The sequence below is a fragment of the Bos javanicus genome, chromosome 24, assembly GCF_032452875.1.
Source record: "Bos javanicus breed banteng chromosome 24, ARS-OSU_banteng_1.0, whole genome shotgun sequence".
NCBI lineage: Eukaryota > Metazoa > Chordata > Mammalia > Artiodactyla > Bovidae > Bos > Bos javanicus.
In genome coordinates, this window is record NC_083891.1 from 30,328,320 (window position 1) to 30,348,084 (window position 19,765).

Consider the following 19,765-nt stretch of genomic DNA (forward strand, 5'->3'; position numbering starts at 1 on the left):
CAGTATTTGTTTTAAAATCATCTTCTATTGTCTTGGCTACAGCCTAGCTACATTTCCAAAGCAGTGTCTCCAGCTCAGACTCTCTTCTGCTGTCAGTGCTGACTCAGGATACCTCCAGGGAGATGTCCTGTAAACACTGAAGACTAGATAGTGAGGACTAAGCTCCCTGAGGACAGGGACCATGGCCACTGCTCTGTCTCCTGCAAGATGTTAGTAGGTGCGTCACAAATTGTTGCTTTATTTTTTAAATAATGTTTTAAAATTTTGGCTGTGTTGGGTCTTCATTGCTGCGTGGCCTTTTCTCTAGTTGCAGGGAGTGGGGGCTGCTCTCTAGGTGTGGTGTGCAGGCTTCTCATTGCGGTGGCTTCTTGTCGCAGAGCACAGGCTCTAGGCTCTCGGGCTTCAGTAGTTGTGGTGCCTGGGCTCAGTAGTTGCGGTTCCCAGGCTCTAGAGCACGGGCTCAGAAGGCGCGGTGCACGGGCTTAGCTGCTCAATGGCATGTGGGATCTTCCCAGACCAGGGATCAAACCTGTGTCCCCTGCACTGGCAGGCGGACTCTCACCATTGGGCCAGCAGGGAAGCCCACAAATTATTGTTGAATGGGGGATTGGAGGAATGGTAGGAACAGCGAGCTCATCACTGTTCTTCTTAAACCAGGACAACTTCATTTTCAAGGACAAGGGCTCCAGGATCACATATCCAACTTCGAAGCCTGGCTCCAGGGCTCACACCTGTGCCCGCTTTGTGCCAGTTATTTCTTTCAAGCTTCAGTTTCCATAAAACGTAGAAGGTTGCAAAACCTCATAAAGGTTTTGTGAGGGTTAAACAAAATCATCCTTGAAAAGTACTTAACACAATGCCTGGTATGGGACTTTCTTGGTGGTTCAGTGGCTAAGACTAAGGAGGGGATCCAGGTTCAATCCCTGGTCAGGGAGCTAGATCCCACACGCAGCAACTAAGAGTTTGTGTGCAGCGATTAAGATCTGGCCTAGCCTAATAAATACATAATATATTTTTAATGCCTGGTATATAGGACTGCTTTGAGTGCTAACTGTTATTAACCCTTCACTCTTCACAATGTCCTTATGTGACAGCCAGGGTTCTAAGTCAGAGCCTTTAAGTATGACATGGCCTCCTATACCTGTGCCTCCCTTCTGAGCTTTCCTGTCCCCGTCTATCCCCCCGTGCCTGGGCTCAGGCAAGGGGAGCCTTGGACAGTGTGTTTACTGGTTCTGCTGATGGCTTGCAGTTAGACAGAAGCCTCAGCTGTGTTCAGTATATCACACACTTCCTTGCCCCACTCCTTACATGCTTCAGAGGAAGACAATCCTAGGCCACCTTTCAAGTTTTTAAGTCCTGATGAATTTAAAACAATCAGAGTTATTCCCTTTGTCAGTGATTAGTTTGCACGTTGACACGTGACTCTGTTCTGGCTAATGAGATGAGAGGGCAGGAAGAGCTGGAGTTGACATTCTGAGAAGGCTTTCATTTGAACTCCTAAAGGGACACTGAAAAGACAGACTCTCTGGATTTGATGTTTCCTGGGTGTGATGCCTGGAATAACTGCATGACTCTGTGACTGAAACAAGATGGACGGACTGAAGAACCAGGGCTGGTGATGACACGATTGAGCCACTGAATTCACTCACCTCAAAGTTACCCTACCTCCAGACTTGTGTGTTTACTTGCTCAGTTGTGTCCAACTATTTGCGACCCCATGGACTGTAGCCTGCCAGGCTCCTCTGTCCATGGGATTCTTTAGGCAAGAATACTAGAGTGAGTAGCCATTCCCTTCTCCAGGGGATCTTTTCTGACCCAAGGATTGAATCTGGCTCTCGTGCATTGCAGGAGGATTCTTTACTCTCTGAAACCCAGATTTCATCCCAGGTCTGGCTCTGAAGCTTGGATTCTTTCCACTTTATTCCACTAACTTTCAGAATTTGAAATTGTGAAAAATAAGAGCTAGAAACTTCTGAGTCCCGTCAGGAACCAGCCAATGGCCATTGTTCTAAACCACTCAACTGTCTACTCTAGCATATTCTTCATACATTTAACAGTAGATTTAGCCACTGCATAGGTTGTTGTTGTTCAGTCATTAAGTTGTGTCCGACTCTTTGTGACCTCATGAACTGCAGCATGCCAAGCTTCCCTGTCCTTCATTATCTCCCAGAGTTTGCTCAAACTCATGAGTTGATGATGCCATCCAACCATCTCATCCTCTGTCTTCCCCTTCTCCTCCTGCCTTCAGTCTTTCCCAGTATCAGGGTCTTTCCCAGTGAGTCAGTTCTTCTCATCAGGTGGCCAAAGTATTGGAGCTTCAGCTTCAGCATCAGTTCTTCCAATGAATAATCAGGATTGATTTCCTTTAGGATTGTCTTGTTTGATCTTCTTGCTGTCCAAGGGATTCTCAAGAGTCTTCTCCAGCATCACAGTTCGAAAGCATCAATTCTTTGGCACTCAACCTTCTTAATGGTCCAATTCTCACATTCATACATAACTACCAGAAAAACCATAGCTTTGACTATGTGGACCTTTGTCAGCAAAATGATGTCTCTGCTTTTTTACTACACTGTCTAGGTTTGTTATAGCTTTTCTTCCAAGGAACAAGTGTCTCTTAATTTGATGGCTGTGATCACCATAGACATGCAGTGAGTACAAGGTAATGCTTAAGTATATTTTGTATTTTCTTATGTAATTGTCCTTATCTTCCCATATGAATCACAGGTTTTCTGAGGACAGCACCCATGTCTTGTTTTTTCATAAATTTATCTATACTTGTCAATTTTCTTTTCATTGCAAGTGACAGAAACACATAGTGAATTAACTCAAAAGGTGAAAAGTGAAGCTCTGGCTCCAGTAACCAAATCACAGTAATGGTGAAGCTGACCTCATGGATGAATGTGCCCAGGATGGACTGTGACTCATACACAGTCAGGCTTCTGCAACTCAGAAGGCTTTCCATGGAACTTTATGCCTTCACGTTTCCCTATTTGGGTGGGAACATGGCTGCTGGCCGCTTCCAAGTCACAATGGCTCCTAACAAGTGAGAAGTGATAAGCGTTTCTTCAGCTTCTGCAGAAACATCCTGGAGAAGGCTCCTGATTGGTTGGACTTGGGTCCTGTGCCCATCCCGGAACCAGTCCCTGTGGGTAGGGTACCACGATTGGCCCATCCCAATGTCTGTGTCGGCTTCAAATTTCACAAAGATGAGTGTATTAAAGGAAAGAATTCTAGGTGGATAAGGAAAGGGGATGCCCTCTTCACCACCACCACCCCATCCCACCCCACCCCAGGCTTCTTTTCAAACTATTAACTGAGTGGTGGGTAAAAAATGGTGATTCTGCAAATACCAAGAGAGCTGATGAGCACAAGCTTGCCCCTCACTCGTTATTAATAAACACACACACACACAGTACCCCTCACCAAGGTCTTTGCCAACTTCAGAACTCCACGCAGACACCACGGGAAGAGTCCTAGCTCTTCCCATATGGCTGTATTCATATGTGCTGTGCTTAGTCGCTCAGTCGTGTCTGACTCTTTGTGACCCCATGGACTGTAGCCTACCAGGCTTCTCTGTCCACGGGGATTCTCTGGGCAAGTATATTGGAGTGGGTTGCCATACCTTCCTCCAGGGGATCTTCCCAACCCAGGGATCAAACCCAGGTCTCCCTCGTTGCATGTGGATTCTTTACCATCTGAGTCACCAGGGAAGCCCTCCCATATGGGTGCTGGGGTTCTTTTTAAAAAAATTTTTTTGGTCTTAAGTCTTCAAAATCCCATGTGCATTTTACAGTTACAGCACAGTTCCATCTCCGCTAGCCATATTTCAAAGCTGCTGCTGCTGCTAAGTCATGTCAGTCGTGTCCAACTCTGTGCAACCCCATAGACGGCAGCCCACTGGGCTCCCTTGTCCCTGAGATTCTCCAGGCAGGAACTCTGGAGTGGGTTGCCATTTCCTTCTCCAGTGCATGAAAGGGAAAAGTGAAAGTGAAGTCACTCAGTTGTGTCCGACTCTTCGTGACCCCATGGACTGCAGCCTACCAGACTCCTCCATCCATGGGATTTTCCAGGCAAGAGTACTGGAGTGGGGTGCCATTGCCTTCTCCGATTTCAAAACTAGTGGCTACTTTATTGGACAACATAGGTAGATCCAATAAACTCCAAGAAACTTATTGCCAGGATACTGATGGCCCCTCACAGCTCACACACCAATCCCAATATTGCTTGGAATCCTGGAATGATCTCAACCTTTTGGGTCAGCACCAAACCCATGTGGCATCTGGAAAATACAGACGCCACTGTGTAGGATTTGCCCCTTGACCTTTGGATTGATGTACTGGAGGATGTAAGGCAACAAGCTAAACTCAGCAATGAGTAAAGCCTGGTGTTCATTTGGAGGGAAACTGGGTGGCTGACTGTACTGTGCAGTGAGAAAATAGATACCATTACTGAGATTATTGTCATCTTCCCCCCGGGTCCTGAGGAGCTGATATTGTATTTTAGACTGAAAAGTCTAACAGCTTTTCTTAAACAGAAAAGATATTTCTAAATTTTCTAAAACAACTGTTAAGAAAATGTCATGTAATCAAAACGATAACCGACATGAATGACAAGTGACCTCACTGTATCTTTGTTGTGCCAAAGATTGAGATGGTTACAGGACCAGATGAAAGAAACTGTTATCCATTTTAATTCAATCTATAGCTGAGTTCTTGTGCATTCATATAAGGTAAAGTAGACTGCATTAGATAGTACCTAATTGCATAGAATAAAGTCACATGAAGCTAAAATACATTTTTAGATGACTCGGTGGTTGTAGTAGCTGTCATAGTAAGTCCTATTCTCTGACTAAATAACTAGAAGCTTATGCTCACTTTTGTTTTCCTGTATCTTCATTATGACTTCTAAAATTACTCTCTAGCCACTATTAAACATTATAGAAATATATAATTCAAGAATGAAAGTTCCATATGATGTTAATTATATATATTCTTTCAGATTTTCCTGTTATTTTTTTCAAAATTAAGTTCATACAATTCATATTCCAATGTTAATTACACTCATTAAATATGATATTAAAGAATCAAAAGGTATTAAGTAGGAGTAAGGCTTTCTTCCTCCCTGTTTCCCAGCCAAACAGTTCCCCTTTCCAAAGACAACCACTGTTAACCACTTCTGTATTTTCCTAAAAATAGTCTATGCAAGGAACTCCATATAAATCCTTTTTTTGTTGTTTTGTTTTAACAAATGGTATCATTCTATCCCGGAGAAGGCAATGGCACCCCACTCCAGTACTCTTGCCTGGAAAATCCCATGGACGGAGGAGCCTGGTAGGCTGCAGTCCAGGGGATTGCCAAGAGTCGGACACGACTGAGCAATTTCACTTTCACTTTTCACTTTCATGCATTGGAGAAGGAAATGGCAACCCATTCCAGTGTTCTTGCCTGGAGAATCCCAGGGACGGTGGAACCTGATGGGCTGCCGTCTTGGGGTCGCACAGAGTCGGACACGACTGAAGCGACTTAGCAGCAGCAGCAGCAGCAGCATTCTATCCAGGGACTTCCCAGGTGGCCCAGTGGTAAAGAATCCGATTACCCATGCAGGAGATGAAGGTTCAATCCTTGGGTTGGGAAGATCCCCTAGAGGAGGAAATTGCAACCCACTCCAGTATTCTTCCCTTGATAATCCCCTGGACAGAGGAGACTGGCAGTCTATAGTCCGTAGGGTCACAAAGAGTCAGGCATGACTAAGCGACTAACACACACACACAGGAACAATCATTGTAATAATAAAACAGTAATAAATTGCATCCTCAACTGCAGAAAACAAAAGGCCTATTCCCCGCGACTGCGTGTGCTGCAGTGTTCGTTATCATAATGCGTGGAGTGCTTACTAAAATGTTTAGTTGCTAAGTTGTGACAGACTCTTTGCAACCTCATGGACTGTAGCCTTAGCCACCACGGTCCTCCGTCCATGGGATTTTCCAGGCAAGAATACTGGAGTGGGTTGCCATTTCCTTCCCCACGGATCTTCCCCACCCAGGGATTGAACCCATGTCTCCTGCATTGGGAGAGAGATTCTTTACCACTGAGCCACTAGGGAGCTGTTAATATGTAGATCTGGTTAAAGGATTAATGTGCCAGGTTCAGTCTGTAATTACTGCTCACTGAGACCTGGGGCCGCCGGGCATCCCAAAGTGAAGTGAAGTCGCTCAGTCGTGTCCAACTCTTTGCGACCCCGTGGACTGTAATCCACCAGGCTCCTCCGTCCATGGGATTCTCCAGGCAAGAATACTGGAGTGGGTTGCCATTTCCTTCTCCAGGGGATCTTCCCGACTCAGGGATTGAACCCGGGTCTCCCGCATCGCAAGCAGACGCTTTTAGCTCTGAGCCACCAGGGAAGTCCTGGGCATCCCAGTCTCCTGCAAGCCCCGCCCACCCCCAGCCGGTTCCCCTTGTCTCTATCCACCGAACTTGCTTTGTTTTTTACTGGTTGTGCTGACTGCAATTGATACCTGACAATACATTATACATTCATGTGTTTCTTGTTCCTCTCCCCCACCAGAAAGGGGGCAGAACTTTGCCCTACTCACTATTAATTTCAAGTACCTAGAACCCGGCTTGGCATAGGGTGGGTGCTCAATACTAATTTGTTGAGTAAATGAATCACCTCTCCCTGTAGTCACCTTCTTAGCATTGACCAGGTGGAGCCTGAACTCTCATAAACAATGGAAAGTCTTACTAAAAATGGAACTTATCTGCTTCAGAGAGAATCGGTGAGGATCACGGTACTGTTGGCCAGCGTCTCCAGACAGTTGGATAGAGGAAAATGGGGCAGCTCAGGTTTTCTTCATTGTCCTACACTTCCTCTGTGAATCAGAGGATAAATAGAGCTCCTTGGCTTGTCCCAAAACCTAAGCACCAAAGATGAAATAGTCCAGAAACGGTCAAAGGAGAGCCTGAGAACAACAGATAGGCATCTAAGTGCTTTGTTTTTTATCCTTAAGCTGGAAGGAGACGATCAAAAGAATTTCGCTGGTTGGACACTTGCTTATAATAATATCTTAATTATTTAATATATATATGGACTTCCCAGCTGGCACAGTGATAAAGAATCCTCCTGACAATGCAAGAGACATGGGAGATCCAGGTTCGATCCCTGGGTGAGAAAGATCTCCTGGGGAAGGGAATGGCTATCCACTCCAGTATTCTTGCCTGGAGAATTCCATGGACAGAGGAGCCTGTGGGCTACAGTCCAGGGGGTTGCAAAAAGTCAGACACAACCAAGCAACTAATGCTTCACTTCTCTGTGCTATACAGTAGGTGCTTGTTGTTTATTTTATATTTGGTAAGAGTTGGACATGACTGAGTGACTAAGCACAGCACAGTGTGTATCTGTTCATCTCAAACTCCTAGTTTATCCCTCTACCTACTGCCATTTCCCCTTGGTAACCATAAGTTTGTTTTCTCTGTCTGTGAGTCTGCTTCTGTGTGTAAATAAGTTCATTTGTATCATTGAGAATATGAAATTTTGGTGATGGACAATAATTTCTCTTTTTTGCAAGTAATCTATGGGAAAATCAGACTTTTCCCCCAAAGTATTTTAATTATATATATGTATATATTTTAAGTAGAACACAACTAAATTTGAAGAAGAAAATTTAGCCTCCTAGAGGAAGAAGTACAGAAAACGCTAAGTAAATTTTATGTAAATCAGGTTGAACACTCCACACAACAGTTATTAAAAACAAATGTAGGGTTTGGTTTTCTCTATAGTCATTTGAAAATGGTTGTCCAATTTAATTAGTTCCTAAGGTCATACAAAAAAAAAAATGAATTAAGTTAGTAAAACAATTAACAATTATCAAATAGCTTGTGACTGCCAAATGTGTAAGCCATTTTCAGACGCTGTTAGTCGCTCACTCATATCCAACTCTTGGTCCGGACTTGTGTCTGACTGTAGCCTGCCAGGCTCCTTTGTCCATGGGATTCTCCAGGCAAGAATACTGGAGTGGGTAGCCATTACCTTCTCCAAGGGATCAGACTCAAACCAGGGTCTCCTGCATTGCAGGCAGATTCTTTACCATCTAAGCCACCAGGGAACTGGGGAGAGGTTCAGGGCAGAAACAAGGGTAATATCTGATGAACTCTTTGCCTACAGGGTGATTATAGCCAAGTGGAGATAGTAGAGTATAAACAACAAAAGGGGCCTTTTGACCTTGTGGCAACATCATCACATTTAGCCTTATCTGTATCCACTGTGCAACTAATGTGTGGAGGGAGAGGAGGGAATAGATTGTTAATCACTAAAGTAATTTCCAGCTCTAAAACTTTATAAATTGAAATGCCACTCTGGCAACTCAACATTCAGAAAACTAAGATCATGGCATCTGGTCCCATCACTTCATGGCAAATAGATGGGGAAACAGTGAAAACAGTGAGAGACTTTATTTTGGGGGGCTCCAAAATCACTGCAGATGGTGACTGCAGCCATTAAATGAAAAGACGCTTGCTCCTTGGAAGAAAGCTATGACCAACCTAGACAGCTAATTAAAAAGCAGAGACATTACTTTGCCAACAAAGGTCTGTCTAGTCAAAGCTATGGTTTTTCCAGTAGTCATGTATGGATGTGAGAGTTGGACTATAAAGAAAGCTGAGCACTAAAGAATTGATGCTTTTGAACTGTGGTGTTGGAGAAGACTCTTGAAGTCCCTTGGATTGCAAGGAGGTCCAAACAGTTAATCCTCAAGGAAATCAGTCCTGAATACTCATTGGAAGGACTGATAATGAAGCTGAAACGGAAACTGTAGTACTTTAGCCACCTGATTCGAGACTCAATGGACAGGAGTTTGAATAAACTATGGGAGTTGGTGATGGACAGGGAGGCCTGTGGTGTTGCAGTCCATGGGGTCGCAAAGAGTCAGAAATGACTGAGTGACTGACTGAACGGAACTGGCACATTCAAGCCTTTGGAAGTTTTTGTGTGCAGATGTGTGATGGCAAGAAAAAGCTCACACTGTAAAAAATTAACTTCCTTTCTACTCTAAGTAATTAAAAGCTCCAGGGACTCCCCTGGTGGTCCAGTGGTTAAGACTTTGCCTTCCAATGCAGGGGGTGCAGGTTTGAGCCTTGGTTGGGGAGCAAAGATCCCACGTGCCTCGTGGCCAAAAAAACATAAAACAGAAATAATATTGTAACAAATTCAATAAAGACTTTAAATGGTCCACATTAAAAAAAAAAAAAAAGCTCCAATAGTATGTTCAAAGCACTTAGAGCGTACATAGCTTGGTGCTGGAGATATATTGGAACAACACGCAAGGAGTTTGTGGTCTAGTGTGTTTCCGATTTCTTAAGCCTTTGTCTTCTACATGTATTCAGTATTTAGCGGAGTTTAAAAAAAAAGCAGGTAAGAGCAGATCCTGTGGTAGCTATATGGAGCACATAAAATAAGCCTAGCTTTGTTGAAAAGCATTCTTATGTCCTATGCAATTGGCATGTGGTAATTATATTTGCTTTCTAATTCCTAATGAGCACTTCTTGAGTAATTGGCACCCTGTTCATGCTCCCCAGTACGAAGAATTACACTGGATAACCTCCACGGAAGTGGTGTGTGTATAATTTGATGAACTGGAAGGGTAAGGCATCCACTATAATTGGAATCAGTTTCCCTGTTGCATTTAATGTTGGTGTACTAAGAAGGGGAAGAGAAGTCATGTATAATTATGATTACAAGGGAATTTCTCAGGCATTTCAATGGCTCCTTCACGCTGTGACCTACGGAACAAATGGGTGAAGTCTTGCTATTTGTGTGGTATACAGTCCAGAAGTCTCCGGGGGCGGAGAGGGGGTTGCACGGGAATCTACTTGAATCAGTTCAGTTAAGTTCCACGGACTTAGTTGAACATCAACTATATGACATGCGCTTCGCTAGGTTCACATTTAAAAAAAGAAAAAATTGGGAATTCCCTGGCAGTTCAGTGATTAGGATTTTCACTGCTGGGGCCCAGGTTTTATCCCTGATTGGGAAGCTAAGATCCTGCAAGTCCTATGGCATAGCCCCCTACTCCCCCCAAAATTGATAAGATGCAGCTTCAGAAGTTTTTGAAGGGATCAGAGGAGAGATAAATTAGGAAGCTGAGATCAATGTATACACACTGCTGCTGCTGCTAAGTTGCTTCAGTCCTGTCTGATTCTGTGCGACCCCACAGACAGCAGCTTACCAAGCTCCCCCGTCCCTGGTATTCTCCAGGCAAGAACACTGCAGTGGGTTGCCATTTCCAGTACTATGTATCAAATGGGCTTCCCTGGTGGCTCAGCAGTCAAGAATCTGCCTGCAATGCAGAAGATGCAGTAGACTCAGGTTTGATCCCTGGGTCTGGAAGATCCCCTGGAGAAGGGAAGGGCAACCCAGTCCAGTATTCTTTCCTGGAGAATCCCACGGACAAAGGACCCTGGTGGGCTCACAAAGAGTTCACATAGGTTCACAGAGTCGGACATGACTGAAGTGACTTAGCATACATATATCAAATAGATAACCAAAATGGACCTTCCGTATCGCACAGGTACTATACTCAATATTTTACAGTAACTTATGAGGGAAAAGTAGAGATACCAAGGGAATATTTCATGCAAAGATGGGCTTGATAAAGGACAGAAATGGTATGGACCTAACAGAAGCAGAAGATATTAAGAAGAGGTGGCAAGAATACAAAGAAGAACTATACAAAAAAGATCTTCATGACCAAGATAATCACGATGGTGTGATCACTCACCTAGAGCCAGACATCCTGGAATGTGAAGTCAAGTGGGCCTTAGAAAGCATCACTACGAACAAAGCTAGTGGAGGTGATGGAATTCCAGTTGAACTATTTCAAATCCTGAAAGATGATGCTGTGAAAGTGCTGCACTCAATATGCCAGCAAATTTGGAAAACTCAGCAGTGGCCACAACCGGAAAAGGTCAGTTTTCATTCCAATCCCAAAGAAAGGAGATGCCAAAGAATGCTCAAACTACAGCACAATTGCACTTATCTCACACGCTAGAAAAGTAATGCTCAAAATTCTCCAAGCCAGGCTTCAGCAATACATGAACCATGAACTTCCAGATATTCAAGCTGGTTTTAGAAAAGGCAGAGGAACCAGAGATCAAATTGCCAACGTCCACTGGATCATCGAAAAAACAAGAGAGTTCCAGAAAAACATCTATTTCTGCTTTATTGACTATGCCAAAGCCTTTGACTGTGTGGATCACAATAAACTGTGGAAAATTCTGAAAGAGAGGGGAATACCAGACCACCTGACCTGCCTCTTGAGAAACCTATATGCAGGTCAGTAAGCAACAGTTAGAACTGGACATGGAACAACAGACTGGTTCCAAATAGGAAAAGGAGTATGTCAAGGCTGTATATTCTCACCCTGCTTATTTAACTTATATGCAGAGTATAGCATGAGAAACGCTGGGCTGGAAGAAGCACTCTCTGCAATCAAGATTGCCGGGAGAAATAGCAATAATCTCAGATATCTAGATGATACCACCTTTATGGCAGAAAGTGAAGAGGAACTAAAAAGCCTCTTGATGAAAGTGAAAGAGAAGAGTGAAAAAGTTGGCTTAAAGCTCAACATTCAGAAAACGAAGATCATGGCATCTGGTCCCATCACTTCATGGGAAATAGATGGGGAAATAGTGGAAACAGTGTCAGACTATATTTTTAGGGGCTCCAAAATCACTGCAGATGGTGACTGCAGCCATGAAATTAAAAGACACTTACTCCTTGGAAGGAAAGTTATGACCAACCTAGATAGCATATTCAAAAGCAGACACATTACTTTGCCAACAAAGGTCCGTCTAGTCAAGGCTATGGTTTTTCCCGTGGTCACGTATGGATGTGAGAGTTGGACTGTGAAGAAAGATGAGAGCCGAAGAATTGATGCTTTTGAACTGTGGTGTTGGAGAAGACTCTTGAGAGTCCCTTGGACTGCAAGGAGATCCAACCAGTCCATTCTGAAGGAGATCAGCCCTGGGATTTCTTTGGAAGGAATGATGCTAAAGCTGAAACTCCAGTACTTTGGCCACCTCATGCGAAGAGTTGACTCATTGGAAAAGACTCTGATGCTGGGAGGGATTGGGAGCAGGAGGAAAAGGGGATGACAGAGGATGAGATGGCTGGATGGCATCACGGACTCGATGGACATGAGTTTGAATGAACTCTGGGAGATGGTGATGGACAAGGAGGCCTGGCGTGCTGCGATTCATGGGGTCGCAAAAGAGTCAGACACGACTGAGTGACTGAACTGAACTGAACTGATGAGAGCAAAGAATCTGAAAAGAGATACACCCACACACATATATTGTATAACTGAATCACTGTGCTGTACACTTGAAACTAACATAATAGTAAATAAACTATGCTTCAATTAAAAAATAAAAAAAAAAAGCAACAACAGTAAAAAAAGAAGTTCTTTGTGATTCTTCAGAGTTTACTATCTACTTGGCCATATCAAATGATGACAATAGTTTGTGACTCAAGCCATTTCAATTCTTTGATAGAACTTGTTTTCTGTTTGTTTTGGTTTTTGGCTGTGCCAGGTGGCATGCGGGATCTTAATTCCCCAACCAGGGATTGAACCTGTGGCCCATGCAGTGGAAGACTGGAGTCTTAACCACTGGACAGTCCAGAAATTCTCAATAGAGTTTTTTGGTTTTTTTTTTTTTCTATTGTATTGGTTTCTGCCATACATCGACATGAATCAGCCATAGTGTACATATGTCCCCTCCCCCATGAAACTCTCTCCCGTCTCCCACCCCATTCCATCCCACAATAGAGTTTTAATTTTAGTGTAACTATACTTTCATTAAAGTCAGTTCAGGTCTTTTATAAACAGCATGAGGCTACCAAAGTTTGTTAAAGTGATTTATAGAAGAGCAAAAATGTATCATTATTTGTAGAAGAACTTTGCTATTATTGCTAAGCAAAGTGTGGATTCCCTGGTGGTGCTAGTAGGTAAGAACCCACCTGCTAATACAGGAGACATAAGAGACATAGGTTTGATCCCTGGATCGGGAAGATTCCCTGGAGGAGGGCATGGCAACCCACTCCAGTATTCTTGCCTGGAGAATCCCTTGAACAGAGGAGATTGATGGGCTCCACAGGATTGCAAAGAATCAGACACAACTGAAGTGACTTAGCACGCACGCAGAAAGCAGAAATGGATCAACAGAAAAAACTGTGGTGAGCACAGTGATGGCATGTAAATAATAATCTTTACTGACATCTTTCCAAATCCTTTAATTGTTTCTAACACAATTCAAGTCACATACACAATTGTACTCGTGGGTAATTAGGGTTAAGAGATGATAATGAATTTATCTGAAAGAAATAATGACATTCAGCAGAAGAGCCCAGTTCAAGATGGCAGGCCAAGTATTTACCTATACTACCTCCCTCAGTTCAGTTCAGTTCAATTCAGTCCAGTTCAGTGCCTCAGTCGTGTCCGACTCTTTGTGACTCCATGAACTGCAGCACACCAGGCCTCCCTGTCCATCACCAGCTCCCGGAGTCTACCCAAACCCATGTCCATCAAGTCGGTGATGCTGTCCAACCATCTCATCCTCTATCGTCCCCTTCTCCTCCTGCCCTCAATCTTTCCCAGCACCAGGGTCTTTTCCAATGAGTCAGTTCTCCACATCAGGTGGCCAAACTATTGGAGTTTCAGCTTCAACATCAGTCCTTCCAATGAACACCCAGGAGTGATCTCCTTTAGGATGGACTGGTTGGATTTCCTTGTAGTCCAAGGGACTCTCAAGAGTCTTCTCCAACACCGCAGTTCAAAAGCATCAATTCTTTGGTGTTCAGCTTTCTTTATAGTCCAACTCTCACATCCATACATGACCACTGGAAAAACCATAGCCTTGACTAGATGGACATTTGTTGGCAAAGTAATGTCTCTGCTTTTTAATATGCTGTCTAGACTGGTTATAACTTTACATCCAAGGAGTAAGCGTCTTTTAATTTCACAGCTCCAATCACCATCTGCAGCAATCTTGGAGCCCAGAAAAATAAAGTCAGCCACTATTTCCACTGTTTCCCCATCTATTTCCCATGAAGTGATGGGACCAGATGCCATGATCTTAGTTTTCTGAATGTTGAGCTTTAAGCCAACTTTTTCACTCTCCTCTTTTACTTTCATCAAGAGGCTCTTTAGTTTTTCACTTTCTGCCATAAGGGTGGTGTCATCTGCATATCTGAGGTTATTGATATTTCTCCCTGCAATCTTGATTCCAGCTTGTGATTTCTCCAGCCCAGAGTTTCTCATGATGTACTCTGCATAAAGTTAAATAAGCAGGGTGAGAATATAGAGTCTTGACATACTCCTTTTCCTATTTGGAACCAGTCTGTTGTTCCATGTTCAGTTCTAAGTGTTGCTTCCTGACCTGCATACAGGTTTCTCAAGAGGCAGGTCAGGTGGTCTGGTATTCCCCTCTCTTTCAGAATTATCCACAGTTTATTGTGATCCACACAGTCAAAGGCTTTGGCATAGTCAATAAAGCAGAAATAGATATTTTTCTGGAACTCTCTTGCTTTTTCCATGATCCAGCGGACGTTGGCAATTTGATCTCTGGTTCCTCTGCCTTTTCTAAAATCAGCTTGAACATCTGGAAGTTCATGGTTCATGTATTGCTGAAGCCTGGCTTGGAGAATTTTGAGCTTTACTTTACTAGCGTGTGCTGCTGCTGCTGCTGCTGCTAAGTCGCTTCAGTTGTGTCCGACTCTGTGTGACCCCACAGACGGCAGCCCACCAGGCTCCACCGTCCCTGGGATTCTCCAGGCAAGAACACTGGAGTGAGGTGCCATTGCCTTCTCCTTACTAGCGTGTGAGATGAGTGCAATTGTGCAGTAGTTTGAGCATTCTTTGGCATTGCCTTTCTTTGGGACTGGAATGAAAACTGATCTTTTCCAGTCCTGTAGACACTGCTGAGTTTTCCAAATTTTCTGGCATATTGAGTACAGCACTTTCACAGCGTCATCTTTCAGGATTTGAAATAGCTCCGCTGGAATTCCATCACCTCCACTAGCTTTGTTCGTAGTGATGCTTTCTAAGGCCCGCTTGACTTCACATTCCAGTATGTCTGGCTCTAAGTGAGTGATCATACCATCGTGATTATCTTGGTCGTGAAGATCTTTTTTTGTACAGTTCTTCTGTGTATTCTTGCCACCTCTTCTTAATATCTCCTGCTTCTGTTAGGTCCATACTATTTCTGTCCTTTATCGAGCCCATCTTTGCATGAAATGTTCCCTTGGTATCTCTAATTTTCTTGAAGAATCTCTAGTCTTTCCCATTCTATTGTTTTCCTCTATTTCTTTGCATTGATCACTGAGGAAAGCTTTCTTATCTCTCCTTGCTATTCTTTGGAACTCTGCATTCAGATGGGTATATCTTTCCTTTTCTCCTTTGCTTCTCACTTTCCTTCTTTTCACAGCTATTTGTAAGGCCTCCTCAGACAGCCATTTTGCTTTTTTGCATGTCTTTTTCTTGGGGATGGTCTTGATTCCTGTGTCTTGTACAATGTCACGTACCTCTATCCATAGTTCATCAGGCACTCTGTCTATCAGATCTAGTCCCCTAAATCTATTTCTCACTTTCACTGTATAGTCATAAAGGATTTGATTTAGATCATACCTGAATGGTCTAGATGTTTTCTCCACTTTCTTCAATTTCAGTCTGAATTTGGCAATAAGGAGTTCATGATCTGAGCCACAGTCAGTTCCCAGACTTATTTTTGCTGACTGTATAGAGCTTCTCCATCTTTGGCTGCAAAGAATGTATCAGTCTGATTTCGGTGTTGACCATCTGGTGATGTCCATGTGTAGAGTCTTCTCTTGTGTTGTTGGAAGAGGGTGTTTGCTATGACCAGTGCGTTCTCTTGGCAGAACTCTATTAGCCTTTGCCCTGCTTCCTTCTGTACTCCAAGACCAAAATTGCCTGCTACTCTAGGTGTTTCTTGACTTCCTACTTTTGCATTCCAGTCCCCTATAATGAAAAGGACATCTAAGCCCCATCAAATAATAATAATAAAAGACATCCTAAAAAGAATTGGTTTATAACATCTCTAACAACAAGATAGGTGTTATTAGCAGACAAGAAATCTCATTTAATTTCTGGATGCCAAAAGCAGAGCACAGGAGAAATGGAAATGTTAAAGCCTGGATATAAACATCTTAGACCTTGACAGCAAGTGTGTAGAGGAAAGAAATTTGAAGGAGTGATGGGAGAGGAAAGTGCAGAGGCTCTAACCTCTGCAAAACATCAGCAAAATACCAGTACTTTCTGGCTAAAAGTTCAAGTGGAAGACAGAATTTTCAGGACTTCATATGAGGTAATCAATATAACCACTAAAATTACTAAACACAGAAAGAACATCAGAAGGTGGAAGGGGGATGGGAAGGAGAGAAAGCCCTAAATTCCTCAACTTTCTTATCAAGGAGTTGATAGATACTATCTAATGTTGAGAAATCAAGAAGTAATTGCAGTTGTTGGGATAACTACCAAAGTAGTAAAACTAGACATGATTCCAAGTGTTTGCCTCTAAGATATAGAGCTTCCCTGGTGGCTCAGACAGTGAAGAATCTGCCTGCAGTGCAGGGGACCCAGGTTCAATCCCTGGTTTGGGAAGATCCGCTAGAGAAGGGAATGGCTACTCACTCCAGTATTCTTGCCTGGAGAATTCCATGGACACAGGAGCCTGGCAGACTATCCATCCATGGGGTTGCAAAGAGTTAGGCATGACAAAACACAGTTACTTATGGTGTGTCCAAAAGAGGAGCAATGGACAAAGACAATTTTACTTTATATTTCTTACTTTCTGGACTGGTGGATTTTTCAAGCAAGTGTATTGAACATTTTTATAATGAATGAGTAAGAAGATAGATAATTGAACACAGAAATATGCTGAGTTTAAAAATAAACAAGAATGAGATACTTTATATATTAGGTAGAAAAAGAAACTATACACAGAACAATACCTAAAATATAATCCTGTTGTGTTTCTTAAAAATTTTTGTAGATATATGAAATCTGTGTTTATAAATGCAAAGAAAAGGCTTTACCAATGGTTTCCATCAAAGAATGGAGTGGGATTGATGAGAAGAGATGAAAGGAGAATCATTTTTGCCTCTTAATGTACTTCTGAATTATTTGAAATGGTTCCAAGGAGCTTCTGTAACTCTTGAAAGCTTATAAAAACAATTTATTAAAATGAGTACATTCAGGATTTTCTATGGAACACTAAAGTGGCTGCTATTTATCATAGAAATGTGGGAGTTGCATTCAGAGATCTATTTTTAAATAATAGGCAGGAGGACTTACGTTTTCTGCTGTAATCAGTAAATACCACAGTTCTACACTGCACTGAACTTTTCACTCCCCATTTCCACCTCCTTCTGTTCTTTCATTGTTCCACAAAAAAAAAAAAAAAAAGAAACAAACAAACAAAAGTAAAACACCATCAAATAATCTCTCCATGTTTCCTCAATGCTCATGTTTCCCGCTTTGCTCAGTGACATGTATCCTAGCAGGAGAGCAGACACAAAACTGAATGGCTTCATATTTATGAACCAATCTTTGGTTTACACAAACTCAATGGTTTTAGTGGGAAAATGTTCAAGAACTATGTTTGTTTATACAAAAAACAAAATGAATACATTAATTAGGAAAATGGCAAAAATACATTATAATCTGCACACATGTATGTCCATTCATCCATTTAACAATCGTAGACTGAATTCCCACCATGGGCTATGCATTGTACTCGTCACAGGTGAAAGGAAATAGATCATACTATCTATCTCTTGCCTTCAAGGAATCCATAATCACGTTGCTCAAAGGACAACAAATACACAATTACAATACATGGCGATAAGTGCTTTGATTGATACAGGCAGAATGCTCAAGAAAAGTTTATCTACCCTAATTTGTTGATTACACCAAAGCCTTTGACTGTGTGGATCACAACAAACTGTGGAAAATTCTTCAAGAGATGGGAATACCATACCACCTTACCTGCCTCCTGAGAAATCTGTATGCAGGTCAAGAAGCAACAGTTAGACCAGACATGGAACAACAGACTGGTTCCAAATTAGGAAAGGAGTACATCAAGGCTGTATATTGTCACCCTGCTTTTTAACTTATATGCAGAGTGAAAGTGAAAGTAAAGTCGCTCAGTCCTGTCCGACTCTTTGCAACCCCATGGACTGTAGCCTATTAGGCTCCTCCGTCCATGGAATTTTCCAGGCAAGAGTATTGGAGTGGGTTGCCATTTCCTTCTCCAGGGGATCTTCCTGAACCCGGGTCCTCCCACATTGTAGCCAGACACTTTACCATCTGAGCCACCTGGGAAGCCCATATGCAGAATATATCATGTGAAATGCCGGGCTGGATGAAGCACAAGTTGGAATCAAGATTGCTGGGAGAAATATCAATAACCTCAGATATGCAGATGATGCCACTCTAAGGCAGAAAGTGAAGAGGAACTAAAGAGCCTCTTAATGAAAGTGAAAGAGGAGACTGAAAAAGCTGGCTTAAAACTCAATATTCAGAAAACTAAGATCATGACATCTGGTCCCATCACTTCATGGCAAATAGATGGGGAAACAATGGAAACAGTGAGAGACTTTATTTTCTTGGGCTCCAAAATCACTGCAGATGGTGACTGCAGCCATGAAATTAAAAGGCGCTTGCTCCTTGGAAGAAAAGCTATGACCAACCTGGACAGCATATTAAAAAGCAGAGACATTTCTTTGCCAACAAAGGTCTGTTTAGTCAAAGCTATGGTTTTTTCCAGTAGTCATGTATGGATGTGAGTGATGGACTATAAAGAAAGCTGAGTGCCAAAGAATGATGCTTTTGAACTGTGGTGTTGGAGAAGACTCTTGAGAGTCCTTTGGACTGCAAGGAGATCCAACCAGTCAATCCTAAAGGAAATCAGTCCTGAATAGTCATTGGAAGGACTGATGCTGAAGCTGAAACTCCAATAGTTTGGCCACCTGATGCGAAGAACTGACTCATTGGAGAAGACCCTGATGCTGGAAAAGGTTGAAGACAGGAGAAAAAGGGGATGACAGAGGATAAGATGGTTGGATGGCATCACCAACTCGATGGACAAGAGTTTGAACAAGCTCCAGGAGTTGGTGATGGACAGGGAAGCCTGGCGTGCTGCAGTCCATAGGGTCACAAAGAGTCAGACACGACTGAGCAACTGAACTGAACTGAGCTGAATGACAGATGGGGAGGGGGGCAGTGTTAGTAAGGCTTCCTGAAATGATGACATCCAAAGGGAGCACAGCTGTGTCAGTGTCAAGCACATGTGGAGGGTGTGCTTCTGTAGGTATTTTATGTATAAGTGTTTGTATGAAGTGAAAGCAAGCAAGCCATGCGAACAACAGAGCAATATCATACCTCGCCGTGACTGACATTATAGCCTCCACCCTTGCTCTGTTTCAGGAGCTCCAGTGTCCACCCCACCCCCATCCCCACCCCCACCTCAAATAGTGTGTTATGTGAGGCTTTGGGGAGGGTCGAAAGGAGAGAAGATAAATTCTCAAATTTCCAAGTGATCCAGACTCCCCGAGAAATCCAGGGGGTACAGTGACCAGCATAACCTAAAAGACCAACAAATATTTGCCTAATGGTTGATCTTTCCTTTGAAGATCCTGAAGCACTTTTGCAAATAAAGACTCTCCTCTGCCATCTGGTGAGCCTGAGGCTAAGAAA

At 42.9% G+C, this 19,765-nt stretch overlaps 1 protein-coding gene across 1 annotated transcript in view; it reads left to right on the forward strand.

Moving 5' to 3' along the window:
- The window catches only part of KCTD1 (potassium channel tetramerization domain containing 1), a 210,628-nt gene that overhangs the window by 60,769 nt on the left and 130,094 nt on the right, over window positions 1-19,765 (forward strand). The gene's annotated exons all lie outside the window — the stretch shown is intronic.